The sequence below is a fragment of the Carcharhinus amblyrhynchos genome, chromosome 12 (genome assembly GCF_965287045.1).
Source record: "Carcharhinus amblyrhynchos chromosome 12, sCarAmb.v2.hapA, whole genome shotgun sequence".
Taxonomy (NCBI): Eukaryota; Metazoa; Chordata; class Chondrichthyes; order Carcharhiniformes; family Carcharhinidae; genus Carcharhinus; species Carcharhinus amblyrhynchos.
In genome coordinates this window covers 5380974-5394856 of record NC_137335.1, presented here as the reverse complement: position 1 = coordinate 5394856, position 13883 = coordinate 5380974, and the positions used below count along the sequence as shown (strand labels likewise).

The 13883-nt window shown below is 45.4% G+C and overlaps 1 protein-coding gene and 1 pseudogene across 2 annotated transcripts in view; one reads left to right on the top strand and one right to left on the bottom strand.

The window, feature by feature from the left end:
• macrod2 (mono-ADP ribosylhydrolase 2) overlaps positions 1–13883 on the top strand; it is an 855710-nt gene that overhangs the window by 146033 nt on the left and 695794 nt on the right. The gene's annotated exons all lie outside the window — the stretch shown is intronic.
• Positions 2259–2397, bottom strand: LOC145351253 (U1 spliceosomal RNA; annotated as a pseudogene).

The window sequence follows — 13883 nt, the reverse complement described above, 5'->3', positions numbered from 1 at the left end:
CAATCACGCTGTTACTCAGATAGTTATTACTGTTAAAACGTTCTGCAGCGATAGTCCTGTTTACCTCTAGGCAGCTGCCACAGTCTTTCGGCAATTAACCATGCGGATACCTGTGAAGGTGTTGATATTTACAGAGTCCCTGGAGGGCTGATCGGATGTCTCAGTATCTGAAAGTGCCCCCCCCCCCCCCCCCACACACACACACACACACACATACACACACGTGTGTGTAGCACAGTTTTAGGGGCATCCTGAATTGTAAGCAGGGGTCACTAATCGAATCAACATCTGGAACTTGGAAGCTGAGAGTTCCCTATAATTAAAGGCATTTAATCAGTTTCAGAATGACAGTTGTCTTTGCTTACATCGAGGAGAGTTTTCCTGTCCGGCCTGCCATGGGGGATTGTAGCGGGGGGGGCAGACCATTGACCTCAGGTGGGATTTCCCGGTTTTGGGGGCGAGCGCGGCTGGAAAATCCCACCCATAGTCTTTGCAAAGTCTTTGTTTCCATTTTAAATCATAGAATCTAGAAGCAGGTGTAGGCCGTTTGGCCCTTTGAACCTGCTCTGCCATTCATTTTGATCATGGCTGATCATCACATTCATTATCCTGGCCCCCACCCCCAGTACCCTTGATCCCCTTAGTCCCAAGAGCTCGACTAAGATCAAGCATCAGATCAAGTCCGGGATGGGGTGCAATGCCTCATCTTGTCAGCTTGGATCTTGTTTGTGTCTCTTGTGGGGAACTTGAATTGGATTCAGTTGGATTTTGGATTTGGTTTTTGGAACAAGTAAGGAATGGATTTGGGTTTGCCCCCTGTCCATTCCAAGCATTGGCTTTGTAACTTTAAGAATGGAGTAAAAAATGTTCAAAAAAGCTGTATTTAACACTCTTTGCCGTATTAGCTGCACATGACGATATGGTGACAAAATGATTCGTTCTCCTCCCTCGCGAGCAAAGGTTTAGCCAGCGTTTCCCCTGTTGAAGCTCCTTCCTTAAGGGCTACCTCCCCCATTGCTTGGCCCTGAGGGAAGTGCACTTGGCTTAGTTTAGTCAGCAGCCCTTACAACCACTGTACATCGCAGGCCCCCTTTTAAATGCAGATGTGCAGCGAGGCTGGCGATGCGTCTCCCGTTGCCTGGAGACAGACATCAAAGGCTGAGTGCTGTGTTCCAGCGGCGGCCACCTCTGTTGTGCTGCATCACAAGGAGGGGTTTGCAGTCTCTGCTGCCGACCAAAGCCAAAGCTCTTCAGCTGCAGCGTGAAATCAGCATTTTATATGTGGCTTTATGGAAGAATAACTTGGGAATGTAAAACAAGTACAAAGCAAGAAAGGAGCTTTCAGCACCATAACACTCCCATCTCGGCATCCATTTGCTGAGCTTTGTTTAATCATTGATGGGGTGTGAACGCAGTTAATGCCAGCACTTATTGACCATTCCCCATACAATTGGGGAGATGGCGGCGTAATGGTATTGTCACAGGACTAGTAATCCCCAGAGACCCAGGGTAATACTCTAGCGACCCCGGGTTTGAATCCCATGACGGTAGACGGTGAATTCAATAAAAATCTGGAATAATTGGGTGACTGTGCAGAGTTTGCACATTCTCCCTGTATCTGCGTGGGTTTCCTCCCACGCTCCAAGGATGTTGTAACTCAGGAATCTGACAATTGGCCCTGCTAAATTGCCCAAAGATGTCCAAAGATGTGTAGGTTGGGGGAATTAGCGGAGAAAAGACGTGGGGTTATGGGGATAGAGCCTGGGTGAGAAGCTGTGTCGGAAAGTAGGTGCAGATGTGATGGGCCGACTGGCCTCCTGCACTGTAGGGATTGTATGATTCTATGAAAAGTCTAATGATGACTTTAAAACCATTGTCAATTGATGTAAAAGCCCATTGGTTCACTTTAGGGAAGGAAATTGACTGTCCTTACCCAGTTTGGCTTATAGAATCCATAGAATCACTACAGTGCAGAAGGAGGCCTCTCAATCCATCGAGCCTGCATCAGCTCAGCTTTCCGCAACCCTGCTCTAACCCCGTGCATTTACCATGACTAATCCACTGAACCTACACATCTTTGGACACTAAGGGGCAATTTAGCAAGGCCAACCCACCTAACCTACACATTATTGGACTGTGGGAGGAAACCCACGCAGACACGGGAGAGTGTGCAAACTCCACATAGACAGTAACCCAAGGCTGGATCAACCCAGGCCACTGGCACTGGCACCCCTGTGCCACCCACTGTACCTACGTGTGACTCCACAAATTTTGCAGTCAAGTATCCCGCATTTGGGGACGTCGCAGGCATCAGCACACCCAAAGTGCAATGGGCTAGTCTTGTCCTGGGCGAACCACCTGCTTGATCATGGTTTCACCCCCCAGCAATGTAGTTGACTCTTAAATGACCTCTGAAATGGCCTCAGTTTAAGGGCAATTAGGGATGGACAGTAAATGCTGACCCAGCCAGTGGTGCCCACATCTCCTGAATGAATATGAAAAAAAAGAAGCCAATTCAGGGGCAATTAAGAGTCAGCCACATTACTGTGGGTCTGGAGTCACATAATAGCTAAACCAGAAAATGATGGAAGATTTCCTTCCATAAAGACTAGGAAGGAACCGGATGGGTTTTTTTTTCAACAATTGGATAGTTCCATGGTCACCATTAACGACACTAGCTTTGTATTCCAAATCTATTTAATTAACTGAATTTACATTCCCTTGTTGCAGTGGTGGGGTTTGATCTCGTGTCTCTGGGTTATTCGTCAAGTTCCTGAGTTGCGACTCCAGTAACATAATCATAATGCCCATGGGCATGTTGCCCATAACTAGCCGACAAATGCTGCAACCAATTTATGCACAGCAAGGTCTCCTAGATGGTAATAAGATAAATGACCAGTTAACCTGTTGTTGGGGCCATTGTCCGAGTGATGAATATCCGTCAGGAGAAAATTCTCCTTCTCATCCTGGAATCATCTGGGATCTTTGGACCTCTGAGCATACAGGTGGGACTTTGGTTTAGAATCTTATTTGAAAAACTGCACCTGCAGCACTATGGCACTCCCATCAGTGTTGCATAAGGATGTTAGTCTAACTGGTGCTTAAGGTCCTGGAATGGGCCATTATTAAATGAAGTAATTTGTCCAAAAAAGTCTGCTTTAAATTAAACTTTCGCAGTTAATCCAACAGTCATCCATCGAAGTAGCATTTAAGATTTATCCTACCTGTGTGAACGTACATCTTATGCACTTCCCTGCACCCTACATACCCTGGAATCAAGGTGCTGATCCCACACAACCAGCTCTACCGGTGGGACATCTTGTCAGTGTGCCTGACACCAGTCTCCCAAAGCATGGCCTTGGCAGGAGACTCCCAGGAGGACAGCGGAAATATTTTAGGGATGCTCTCGAAGTATCAATGAAGAGACCTGGATGTATCACAGCTTGGTGTGACTCCTGCTGTGACCAAGACCGCAAGGAACTGCAAAGTGTTGTGAAAGTAGCCCAATCCATCAGACAAACCAGCACCTCATCCATGGATTCCTTCTATACTTCCCACTGCCTCAGGAAAACATAATTAAGGACCCCATACACCCTGGACATACTCTCTTCCACTTCTCCCATTGGGAAATAGTTGTAAAAGTCTGAGATCACATATGAATTGAGTCAAGAACAGCTTCTTCTCTTGCTGCCATCAGACTTTTGAATAGACCTACCTCATGTTAAGTTGATCATTCTCTACACTCTAACTATGATTGTAACACTACATTCTGCACTCTCTCCTTTTCTTCTCCCCTATGTATTAAGGGGAGATCTTATAGAAACATATAAGATTATGAAAGGAATAGATAAGATAGAAGCAGGGAGGTTATTTCCACTGGCGGGTGAAACTAGGACTCGGGCCATAGCCTCAAAATGAGGGGAAGTAGATTTAGGACTGAGTTGAGGAGAAACTTCTTCACCCAAAGAATTGTGAATCTGTGGAATTCCCTGCCCAGTGAAGCAGTTGAGGCTATCTTGTTGAATATTTTTAATGCTATAAAGGAATTAAGGGTTATGGTGAGTGGGCAGGTGAGTGGTGCTGAGTCCATGAAATGATCAGCCATGATCTTATTGAATGGCAGAGTAGGCTTATGTTCTTATTCTATGAACGGTATGTTTTGTGCGCAAGAAGCAATACTTTTCATGTTTCCCAATAGATATGACAATAAATCAAATCAAACCCCCTCTCTGCACCATTTCTAGAAATATGTTTTTTAACGTCTTGCTGTTTGTTTATGTCACGTGGGGGATGTGTGTGGTTACTTTGATGGATGGGTTCTCCAAAGTATGTCCAGTGTGGTGTGTGTTTTGAAAACTAAGCTGTGTTCCCTAATGAGCATCTCAGCTGTGCCAGTGACCACCTCGGGAAAGCTTGCGAGACTCGGAAAAGATTTACAAGCCCAGTTTAGATAACCCGAAAGGTTTGTTGGTATTGCGGGCTGGAGCTGGCAGCTGAACCAACCTGAAACTGGAGCAGGTAAAAGTCGAGTTTATTGGTCACAAGTAAGGCTTACATTAACACCGCAATGAAGTTACTGTGAAATTCCCTTAGTTAAGAACATAATAACATAAGAAATAGGAGCAGGAGTAGGCCATCCAGCCCTTCGAGCCTGCCCCGCCATTCAATAAGATCATGGCTGATCTGTCGTGTCTCAGTTCTGTCGTGTCTTAGTTGCCACAGTCCGGTGCCTATTTGGGTCAGTGCACCTAAACAGCACATCTTAGGAATGTGGGAGGGAACCGGAGCACCTGGAGGAAACCCACACAGACACGAGTGGGCAGCACGGTGGCACAGTGGGTTAGCACTGCTGCCTCACAGCACCAGGGACCTGGGTTTGATTTCCAGCTTGGGTCACTGTCAGTGTGGAGTCTGCACATTTTTCCCCGTGTCTGCATGGGTTTCCTCCAGGTGCTCTGGTTTCCTCCCACAGTCTGAAAGACGTGCTGGCTAGGTTAGGTGCATTGACCTGAACAGATGCCCCGGAGTGTGGTAACTAGGGGAATTTCACAATAATTTAATTGCAGTGTTAATGTAAGCCTTACTTGTGACTGATGAATAAACTTTAAGAGAATGTGCAAACTCCACACAGTCACCCAAGCTGGGAATCAAACCCGGGACCCTGGCGCTGGTGAGGTGGCAGTGCTAACCACTGTGCCACCGTCCCTGTGAACATCGCAACATTGCGAGAGTGAATATGTCTCTTCTGAGGAGCGTAATCAGCTTCTCTTGCAAGAAGAGTAAGAATGTTGTGAAATTTTTCACAATAAATGGAAGCAATTAATTATAATATTGATTAAGAAGAACATTTTTGTATTGAGAACATGCTCATGATAGAGTACAGATTTGAGGGAAAGTAAAATACGCTTCTTATTCATAACCCTTTATCTTGGACTGCTGGCGCTGTCTAGAATTAGAAATGTGTGCCTTTGCCTGTTGTTTACCTTACCAGCCACACAAATAGCTACCCCAGATGTGTTTCTATCTCTCCAGTGGCACTGGGAAAGCCTATAAATTGTGGAGAGCCCCCCTGATGTAATCACAGCCTGGCTCTATCCGTTTCTTCCCTGGGGCTAGCCAAAGATAAACACTGAATGCTTATCTAATCAAGCATTACTCAGAAAGTAGGCTTGAATGTTGACTGATGAAACTATGTAATTAGAGAGGGTGATGCTTTCACATTTCCCTTCAAATCTCTTAAGTGTTTTTTTTGATTATTTTTCAGCACTTGCTTTCTACTAATAAGATAAAGTGCAGAAGAAGTACTAATGCATTCATTAGTTTAGATGATTTTACCTGTCTGTAATGGGATGGTAAGTGTATCTGTTCTTGCAGCAGATAGTCAAAAATAGGTTTTAGTGCTTTGTGTTCACATACCACTTTGCCTTCATTGGTATCAGTACAGCTCTGGGTTGGCAATGGTTCCTCGGGACTCCACCAAAGCTCCCGTTCCATACTTCTACCCCTCAGACAGCCTCTGAGGATTGAGGGTCACCTGCTTCCACTCCAGTTTGATGGGTTATGAAATGACTGACGCATTTCAATGCTCGATTTGCAGACATCCCCTGCCACAGGTGGGACAGGGGATGTTTGGAGGGCGAGACAGGTAAGGTGACTGTATGGTCCCTCCGACGCCTCAGCTTTGCCTCTGCCCACTCCTGACAAGTCTCCACTTGTGCTCAGTGTCTTCCTGGATGTGCCTTCTCTATTTTGGTTGGTCATGAGCCAGGGACTCCCGTGTCATAGAATCTTACAATGCAGAAGGAGGCTATTTGGCCCATTTAAGTAAGCACCGACCAATAATAAGATTCCGATGTCCTGAGTGATTTCTTAATCAATGGGCTGGGTTCTCATGAGCAGTCCATTACTGGGGCAACCGGGTCCTAACCCCATAACCCACGCATTTACCCTAGCTAGCCCCCCTGACACTAAGGAGCAATTTAGCTTTGCCAGTCCACCTAACCCACACCTCTTTGGACTGTGGGAGGAAACTGGAGCACCCTGAGGAAACTCACGCAGACATGGGGAGAACGTGCAGACTCCGCACAGTGACTCAAGCTGGGAATCGAACCTGGGTCCCTGGAGCTGTGAGGCAGCAGTGCGAACCACTGTGCTTACCAGTAACGGACTGCTCATGAGAACCTGGCCCATTGATTAAGAAATCAGTCAGGGTGCTGGAATTTTATTCCAGGTAGAAATTGAACACGAAATGTGAGAGGAAACTGGAGCACCCAGAGGAACCCCATGCAGACATGGGGAGAATGTGCAATCTCCACACTGCATGATTTTATTCAGCATTTTTGCACTTTCTCCGCACAGTCACCCGCAGACAACGATGTGAGGCCGGAATTGAACCTGGGTCCCTGGCACAGAGGCCTTGCTAACCAGTGTGCCGCTGCAGTAATTTTTTTGAATTTAGCGCCAAAGTGAGGAACGTGCAGAGATTTCAAAAACAAATGTTGAGAGAACCGTAACAGGAAGTAAGCATCTGCCTCGAAACTGCAACGGTCGTTGCAAGGCAAAGGTCAGGAGAGGAGAGAAAAGTAAACAGCGACGGGAATGGGAGTGTGATAAATAAGAAAAGCTGGGTAAAAACACTCTTCAGTCAGGCGGCCTCCGATAACGACAGCTCACTCACCACCATGTCTACTCTGCTTCTGTTAAAGAGAACACCTTTCACCACCAGAACAACCCAAAGCACTTTGCAACCAATGAAATACTTTTTGAAGTGTACTGTGTTGTAATGTGGGGAAACATCCTATTATCCACCAACAGAGTTGTCGAAGGTGCAAAGATGCAGAATAAAACCCTGCAGTGCCTCTTTTCAATGGCAAAATTTGCTCATGTTTCCTGCAGTGGACCATTGACGCAACTGCTTTCTCTCCCGTTTATTCAGTACTTTTGTCAACGAATTTCTAAGGTTTCTTTTAAGATCTCCCATTTTTTTATCTTGCAGCAGAACTGTACATCTCTCAGGTCTGTGGGCTTTATTGCATGAGCTATTATCGCTTAGAGGACTGAAATACTTGTACCATGGCCTTCAATTACAATACTTGTGTAATTCTGGTTTCTTACAATTCCAAGATAATTGTTGGATACAGGTGTGGGCATGCCTGTCAGATTGTAAGAACTATTATCACTAATGTTCTTTTATCCATTTCTTTGATCTATAGATTTACTTTATTGCTTATATTAATCTTGGTGACAGTGCGTGGACTAAGCTAACATCCGTAGAGATGGTCATTAACCTTGGATAATTCAGCTTCAACTGTGCATATTATTTAGCTCTTTCTCACTGTCAGGCTAAGCAACTCCTCCAAGCCTATTCCCCAGATGGTGTCATCAGCATTCAACGCTTGATTTATTTTGGTGCTTGTGATTTTTTTTTAAATCAAATATCTTTTGCTGGGTTAATATTAGAAATGCAGAGGCTGACATTTGATCTTTAATCTCTTCTCGTCCACAGCCTGCTTCAACAAAGCACCTCCCTGCCCCCTAATCCCACCGAATCTCATTTAATCATCACTTCAGCGGACAAAAATAAACATTTGTAAATAGCCTATTAGTTCTCCTGGTGTTAGTGGAATGGTACTTAATTATAGTTTGTTGATAAACAAATGGTAGTGCTTGCTGGACAGAAAAGTCTAGATGATGGGAAGTATCGCGGATGAGGATCTTTTAAAAATGCAGGTTGGTTCTCTCTCGACACCTTTTTAAATTGAATTGTTATCAGAGCAAAAATAAAGAAGTTCCAAGTGCTCAGTCCAAACTTTTGTCTTTGCTGAGAGAATGGACTGCTACAGCTCGGATTTCAGGTAGAGAAGTTGATACAGGAAGCAGGGAATGAAACTTTGTGCGCTGTTTCTTCCTTTGGAACTCCTTTGTTCCCCAAAGAAACATCAATGTATGAAACCCCCCCAGTCATCCGTTCCTCATGTGCAGAAGGGTGGCACAGTGGTTAGCACTGCTCATAGCTCCAGGGAGCTGGATTCGATTCCTGGCTTGGGTCACCGTCTGTGTGGGCTTTGCACGTTCTCCCCCTGTCTGCATGGGTTTCCTCAGGGTGGTCCTGTTTCTTCTCACAATCCAAAGATGTGTGGGTTAGGTGCATTGGCCATTCTAAATTGTCCCAGGATGTGTAGGTTAGAGGGATTAGCAGGGTAAATATGTGGGGTTATGGGGATAGGGCCTGGTTGGGATTGTTGTCGGTGCAGGTTCGATGAAACAAATGGCCTCCTCCTGCACAGTAGGGATTCAATGGATTCAAAGCTCAAAAAACTTAAAACAATGTGGGTTTAAAAACAGTTAGGATCTCACCTCTCTGGGCTGTTGGCACCTCGGAATAAAAGCAACTCACTTGTGCGGAGTGGTCATTCTGATTTTATAACACAGTATTCAGCAGCATCATTTCCTGACTACCTTGACTTGAACTAGAGGATACCAGAAAGGAGCGGAACCTCTTTAATGGTAACCGAGAAGTTTCCCTCAACTGGTCAACCCAAGCAGCTCGCTTCTTTGATTGATGGGAAAGCGAGTTTGGAACAGATGTCACTGATGTAATAGTTCTACCAGGGACAGAACAGACATTCAATACATTGGGAAGCTTCACACGCACCTTGCCATCATTGCCTGCTGAATCACACATCAATCCACATCATTTCTCCAAAGAAACCTTTGGATTGATTGTGGGAGAGTGTCACTCTCTTTCTTCCCTGCCTACAATGTCTGACACCCTGATAGATCTTTCTGGGAGATTTCAGATCCTGGATCACGTTGGGGAGACCTGGAGCTGCTTCCGTGTTTTAGTGGTACTAGAGTTACTGGGCACCTGCTGCCAGATTCACACGGTCAATATCGATGTTTTTTGATGTTTGCATCAAGTTGACAAGGTGTCAGCTCCAGACCACCTGATGTATTGTCAGAAAGTCTACACCAAAAGAATACCCTAAATGTTAAAGTGTGTCTAATAATGTTAATTGGTGCATTAGTCTAGATGGATGACAATTGCCTTAGCTTCAGGGGATAATGTGGTGATAAATGGAAAACACTCAGCCTGTGAGAAAATAACTGCAGGTAAAGTTTATTTATTAGTGTAACAGGTAGGCTTGCATTAAAACTGCAATGAGCTTACTGTGAAAATCCCCTGGTTGCTACACTCTGGTGCCTGTATGGGAGGGAGAATTTAGCAAGACCATACCAGCACATCTGTAGGAGGAAACTGGAGCACCCGGTGGAAACCCACGCAGACACGGGGAGAATGTGCAGACTCCACACAGACAGCGACCCAAGCCCGGAATCAAACCCAGGGTCCCTGGTGCCGAGAGGCAGCAGTGCTAAGCACTGTGCCACCATCTGAGTATATATTTACAATGATTGTGCTTTCGGTAGGGAACAGCCTGAAAGCAGTATAAACTGAAAGGACTAAGTCTTTGGGCAAACAGGGCGAATATCACCTGCCGTGGGAATCGGAGTGGGCAAGGGGCAGACCATGGAAAGGTCTGTTGACCTGAGGCAAGATTTTCCGGTTTCAGGGTGAGCAAGGCCGGAGAATCCAACCTGTAATGTTTGGATTGGATGTTGTTTATCTCCCAAGGGATTTGAGCCAAGCTTGAGATCGAAAAACCGAATTATAATTTGGATGAATCCAAAATGTTTCTTTTTAGAATCCCCTTTTAGCAGAGGTCAAAAGCAAAAGAATTTTGGAACAATAACTGACCATCTTCTGTGCACGCCTGGCTGCCTTCAGATCGTCATTTAATAAGAGCCAAGAACAGAGGGAAAAGTCAGCCAGTTTGGCAGCGTCGATAAGGAGAGGGAGAGCAGAGTTAACCTTTACAGTCTATTTGGCTCTGCTTTCTCTCCTCACAGATGCTAAATTTTTCCAGCAGCCTCCATTCTTGATTCAGATTCCAGTGTTCGCAGTATTTTCTTAATTTAGTTGGGGAGTTGGGTGCAGGAGTTGCACCATGACATCACACCGGCACTGAACAGTGAGTGTGATGTTCCCCTACCTCAAGAAAGTTATAGATGCGTTTGAAGAGTTCAAGGGAGAGCGACCAAGGCAGTTCCTGGCCTTGAGTGATTACATTATGAGGAAAGACCCCAGCAGCAAACTTATTTCTGCTAAGGAGTGGAAACATGATACAGCTGTTCAAAATATTAAAAGACGTGACTGACATGACACTCATCATAAACCGCAAACGTAGGACCAGAGTGTGCAAGTACAAAGGTCAAACATTGGTGGAGCAGGCTCGAAGGGCTGAATGGCTTACTCCTGGCTCTATTAGAATCATAGAGTTATAGAGGTTTATAGTATGGAAACAAACCCTTTGGCTCAACTTGTCCACGCTGCCTATTTTTTTTGAAACCTCTAAGCTAGTCCCAATTGCCCTGCATTGACCCATATCCCTTAACACTGCTGTGTCTCAGTGCAAAGGATCCAGGTTTGATTCCAGGCTCTGGTCACTGTCTGTGGGCTTTGCATGGCCCCCCCACTATGTCTGCTCGGGTTTCCTCCTACACTCCAAAGATGTGTAGGTTAGATAGATTGTCCATGCCAAATTGTCCCTTAGTGCCCAAAGATGTGCAAAGATGTCCACCCAGCCCATAGCCACACTTATTTACCCTGCTAGTCCCATTGACACTAAGTGGCAACTTAGCATGGCCAATCAACCTAACCCACACATCTTTGGAATATGGAAGGAAACCGGAGCATCTGGAGGAAACCCATACAGACACAGGGAGAACGTGCAGACTCCACACACGGTGACCTGAGGCGGGAATTGAACCTGGGTCCCTGGTGCAGTGAGGCAGCAGTGCTAACCACTGTACCACCGTGCCATCCGCATGCCACTTTAAGCAAATAATACCTCAATCATCTGTATTCAACCCCAACAAAATGAATGGAAAATCAATTGGAAATCACAGTGTTGAGGGGATGTGTTGGGGAACATAAAATGCAGGTAATACTGCGCAGGTCACTCTTATCTGCAGAGACAAGGCAGGTTGAGATGTTTTGTGAGGGTTCTGCTGACTGGTACATGCCAAAAACGTTCTCAGCTATGGTTCAGCTTTAAGCATGCAACTGGCCTGTTGTCCATTTCTCCATTTTGTATCTTTTACCCCAAAGGTGGTGATCGAATAGGGGTCGTTTGGGCCTCGAAGATCTGAAAGTTGTTACTGGTTGACAAGCAGAACCGAGTGGTTGAGGCCAAAATGTTGTCTGATTTCAAAAAGAAATTAGATATAGCTCTCAGGGCTAAAGGAGTCAGTGTAGATGTGGGGGGAAGGTGGGATCAGGATATTGAATTTGATGATCAGCCATGAGGCTGAATGGCCTCCTCCTGGTTCTACTAGAATCGTAGAGTTATAGAGGTTTATAGTTTGGAAACAAGCCCTTTGGCTCAACTTGTCCATGTCGCCTTTTTTTTGAAACCTCTAAGCTGGTCCCAATTGCCCACATTTGACCCATATCCCTTTATACCTATCTTACTGTCTAAATGCTTTTTAAAAGACAAAATTGTACCCGTCTCTACTGTTACCTCTGGCAGCTTGTTCCAGACACCACCACCTGTGTGAAAAAATTGCCCCTCTGGAGCTTTGTGTATCTCTCCCCTCTCACCTTAAACCTAGTTTTAGATTCCCCTACGTATTGTTTACGTTTTTATGCTTCCGAGGAGAGCCGGGTAAAGCATGAGCAATGTGGGAGGGAGTATTGAGGAATATCGAGGAGAACGCCGCATTCTATTTGGCAGCCAGCGTCAGAGTTTCTTACCCACCCACCATGAGCCTCCTCCATTCTTCACCTCGCACCATCTTTCTCTTCCTTTCTCTCTCACATGCTTAACCAGCTCCCCTGTTAACTATTTCCGTCATCTCTTCCTTGCGGTAGTGAATTTCGCTTTTTTGCCACTCTCCGGGTCGTGAAGTTTTTCCTGAAATCTCTGTTGAACTTACTCGCGGCTGTTTTATATCTTGGGCCCTGAGCTCTGAGTGAAGCTACAGATGGAAATGTTTTAACCCTCACTTGAGTAAAGCACCTTTCGAAGCTACGTACGTATTCTACTGGTTAACAAATGTCATTTGGAAGCAAGTTTTTAAAAAAAGGCCTTGCAATGAGTGCCTTGTGACGATGGCCATGAAGAATCCTTCAGTCAATGTGTCTGCCTGATTTGAATGTTGGTGTCTGAGGTGAAAATGACACACTGTGCCTCACAATCCCTTTTGTGCTGGCTCTCGGTGCTCTCCTGATTAAGGGACAGATGCTGGCTCCTGTGGAGTATGACTTAGTGTGATGTTGCGTCTAAGTAAAATTAATAATGCCACAGGAATCTCTGAGGTTGATTCAGAGCAAGATTAGGAGAGACAAAGGACAAGTTGCTTTCCTGAATCGCGCACACTGCTGCAAGTGTGTTCCTACAAAGTAGTCTAACTGATTTCAAACTGCTGGGGTTTGCTTTTTTTTGACTATCACATCTTAGGAACAAGGAACGTGGGAGCAGGAGTAGGCCATTCAGCCCCTCTTGAGCCTGCTCCGCCATTCAGTAAGATCATGGCTGATCTCCGTGTACCTGCCCGAGGCCCATATCCCTTGATACCCTTGCTCAACAAAAAATTGTCAATCTCAGACTTAAACCTAACAATTGAACCAGCATTGACTGCTGTTTGAGGAAAAGAGTTCCGAACCTCCCCCCTCTCTGTGTGTAGAAGTGTTTTCAAACATTTCTCCTGAATGAGTTGGCTCTAATTTTTAAATTACGGCCCCTGGTTTTAGAGCCTTCGGCTAGTGCAAACAATTTATCCTTATCCACCCTGTCCTTCCCCGTAAATATTTTATAGACTTCCATCAGATCACCCCTCAACCTTCTGAATTTGAGAGAATAAAGGCCTAATTTGTCTAATCTCTCCTTATAGCTTAAGCTCTGAAGTCCAGGTATCATTCTTATAATTCTGTGTTGAACTCCCTCCAGGGCCAAAACATTCTTCCTAAGATGTGGTGCCCACACCTGCTCTCAGTACTTCAAGTTGCAACAATGCTGTAGTTGTACAACCCTCGAGTCGATGAGCCATACGGTCTATACCTGCTGCTTTTAATTTTAAAAAGAGTAATTAATAAAAGTGACCATTAAAAGTGCCAAGCAGCAGAGCTGACCAATAAAATCTTTTCACTAAGGATGCAGAGTTAAAGAGGGCCTAATAAAGTCCTAAGCCTGGGGGGGCTGGGCCTGAGCCAAGGAGTTGGGTTTAACAAACACGGACTGAGCATTTGCCTTTGACAGCACACAGTCTGAGCTGGCCTCACCAAAATTCATCTGAAAATGGGGGTCAGAAGGGGTTTGCCTTTC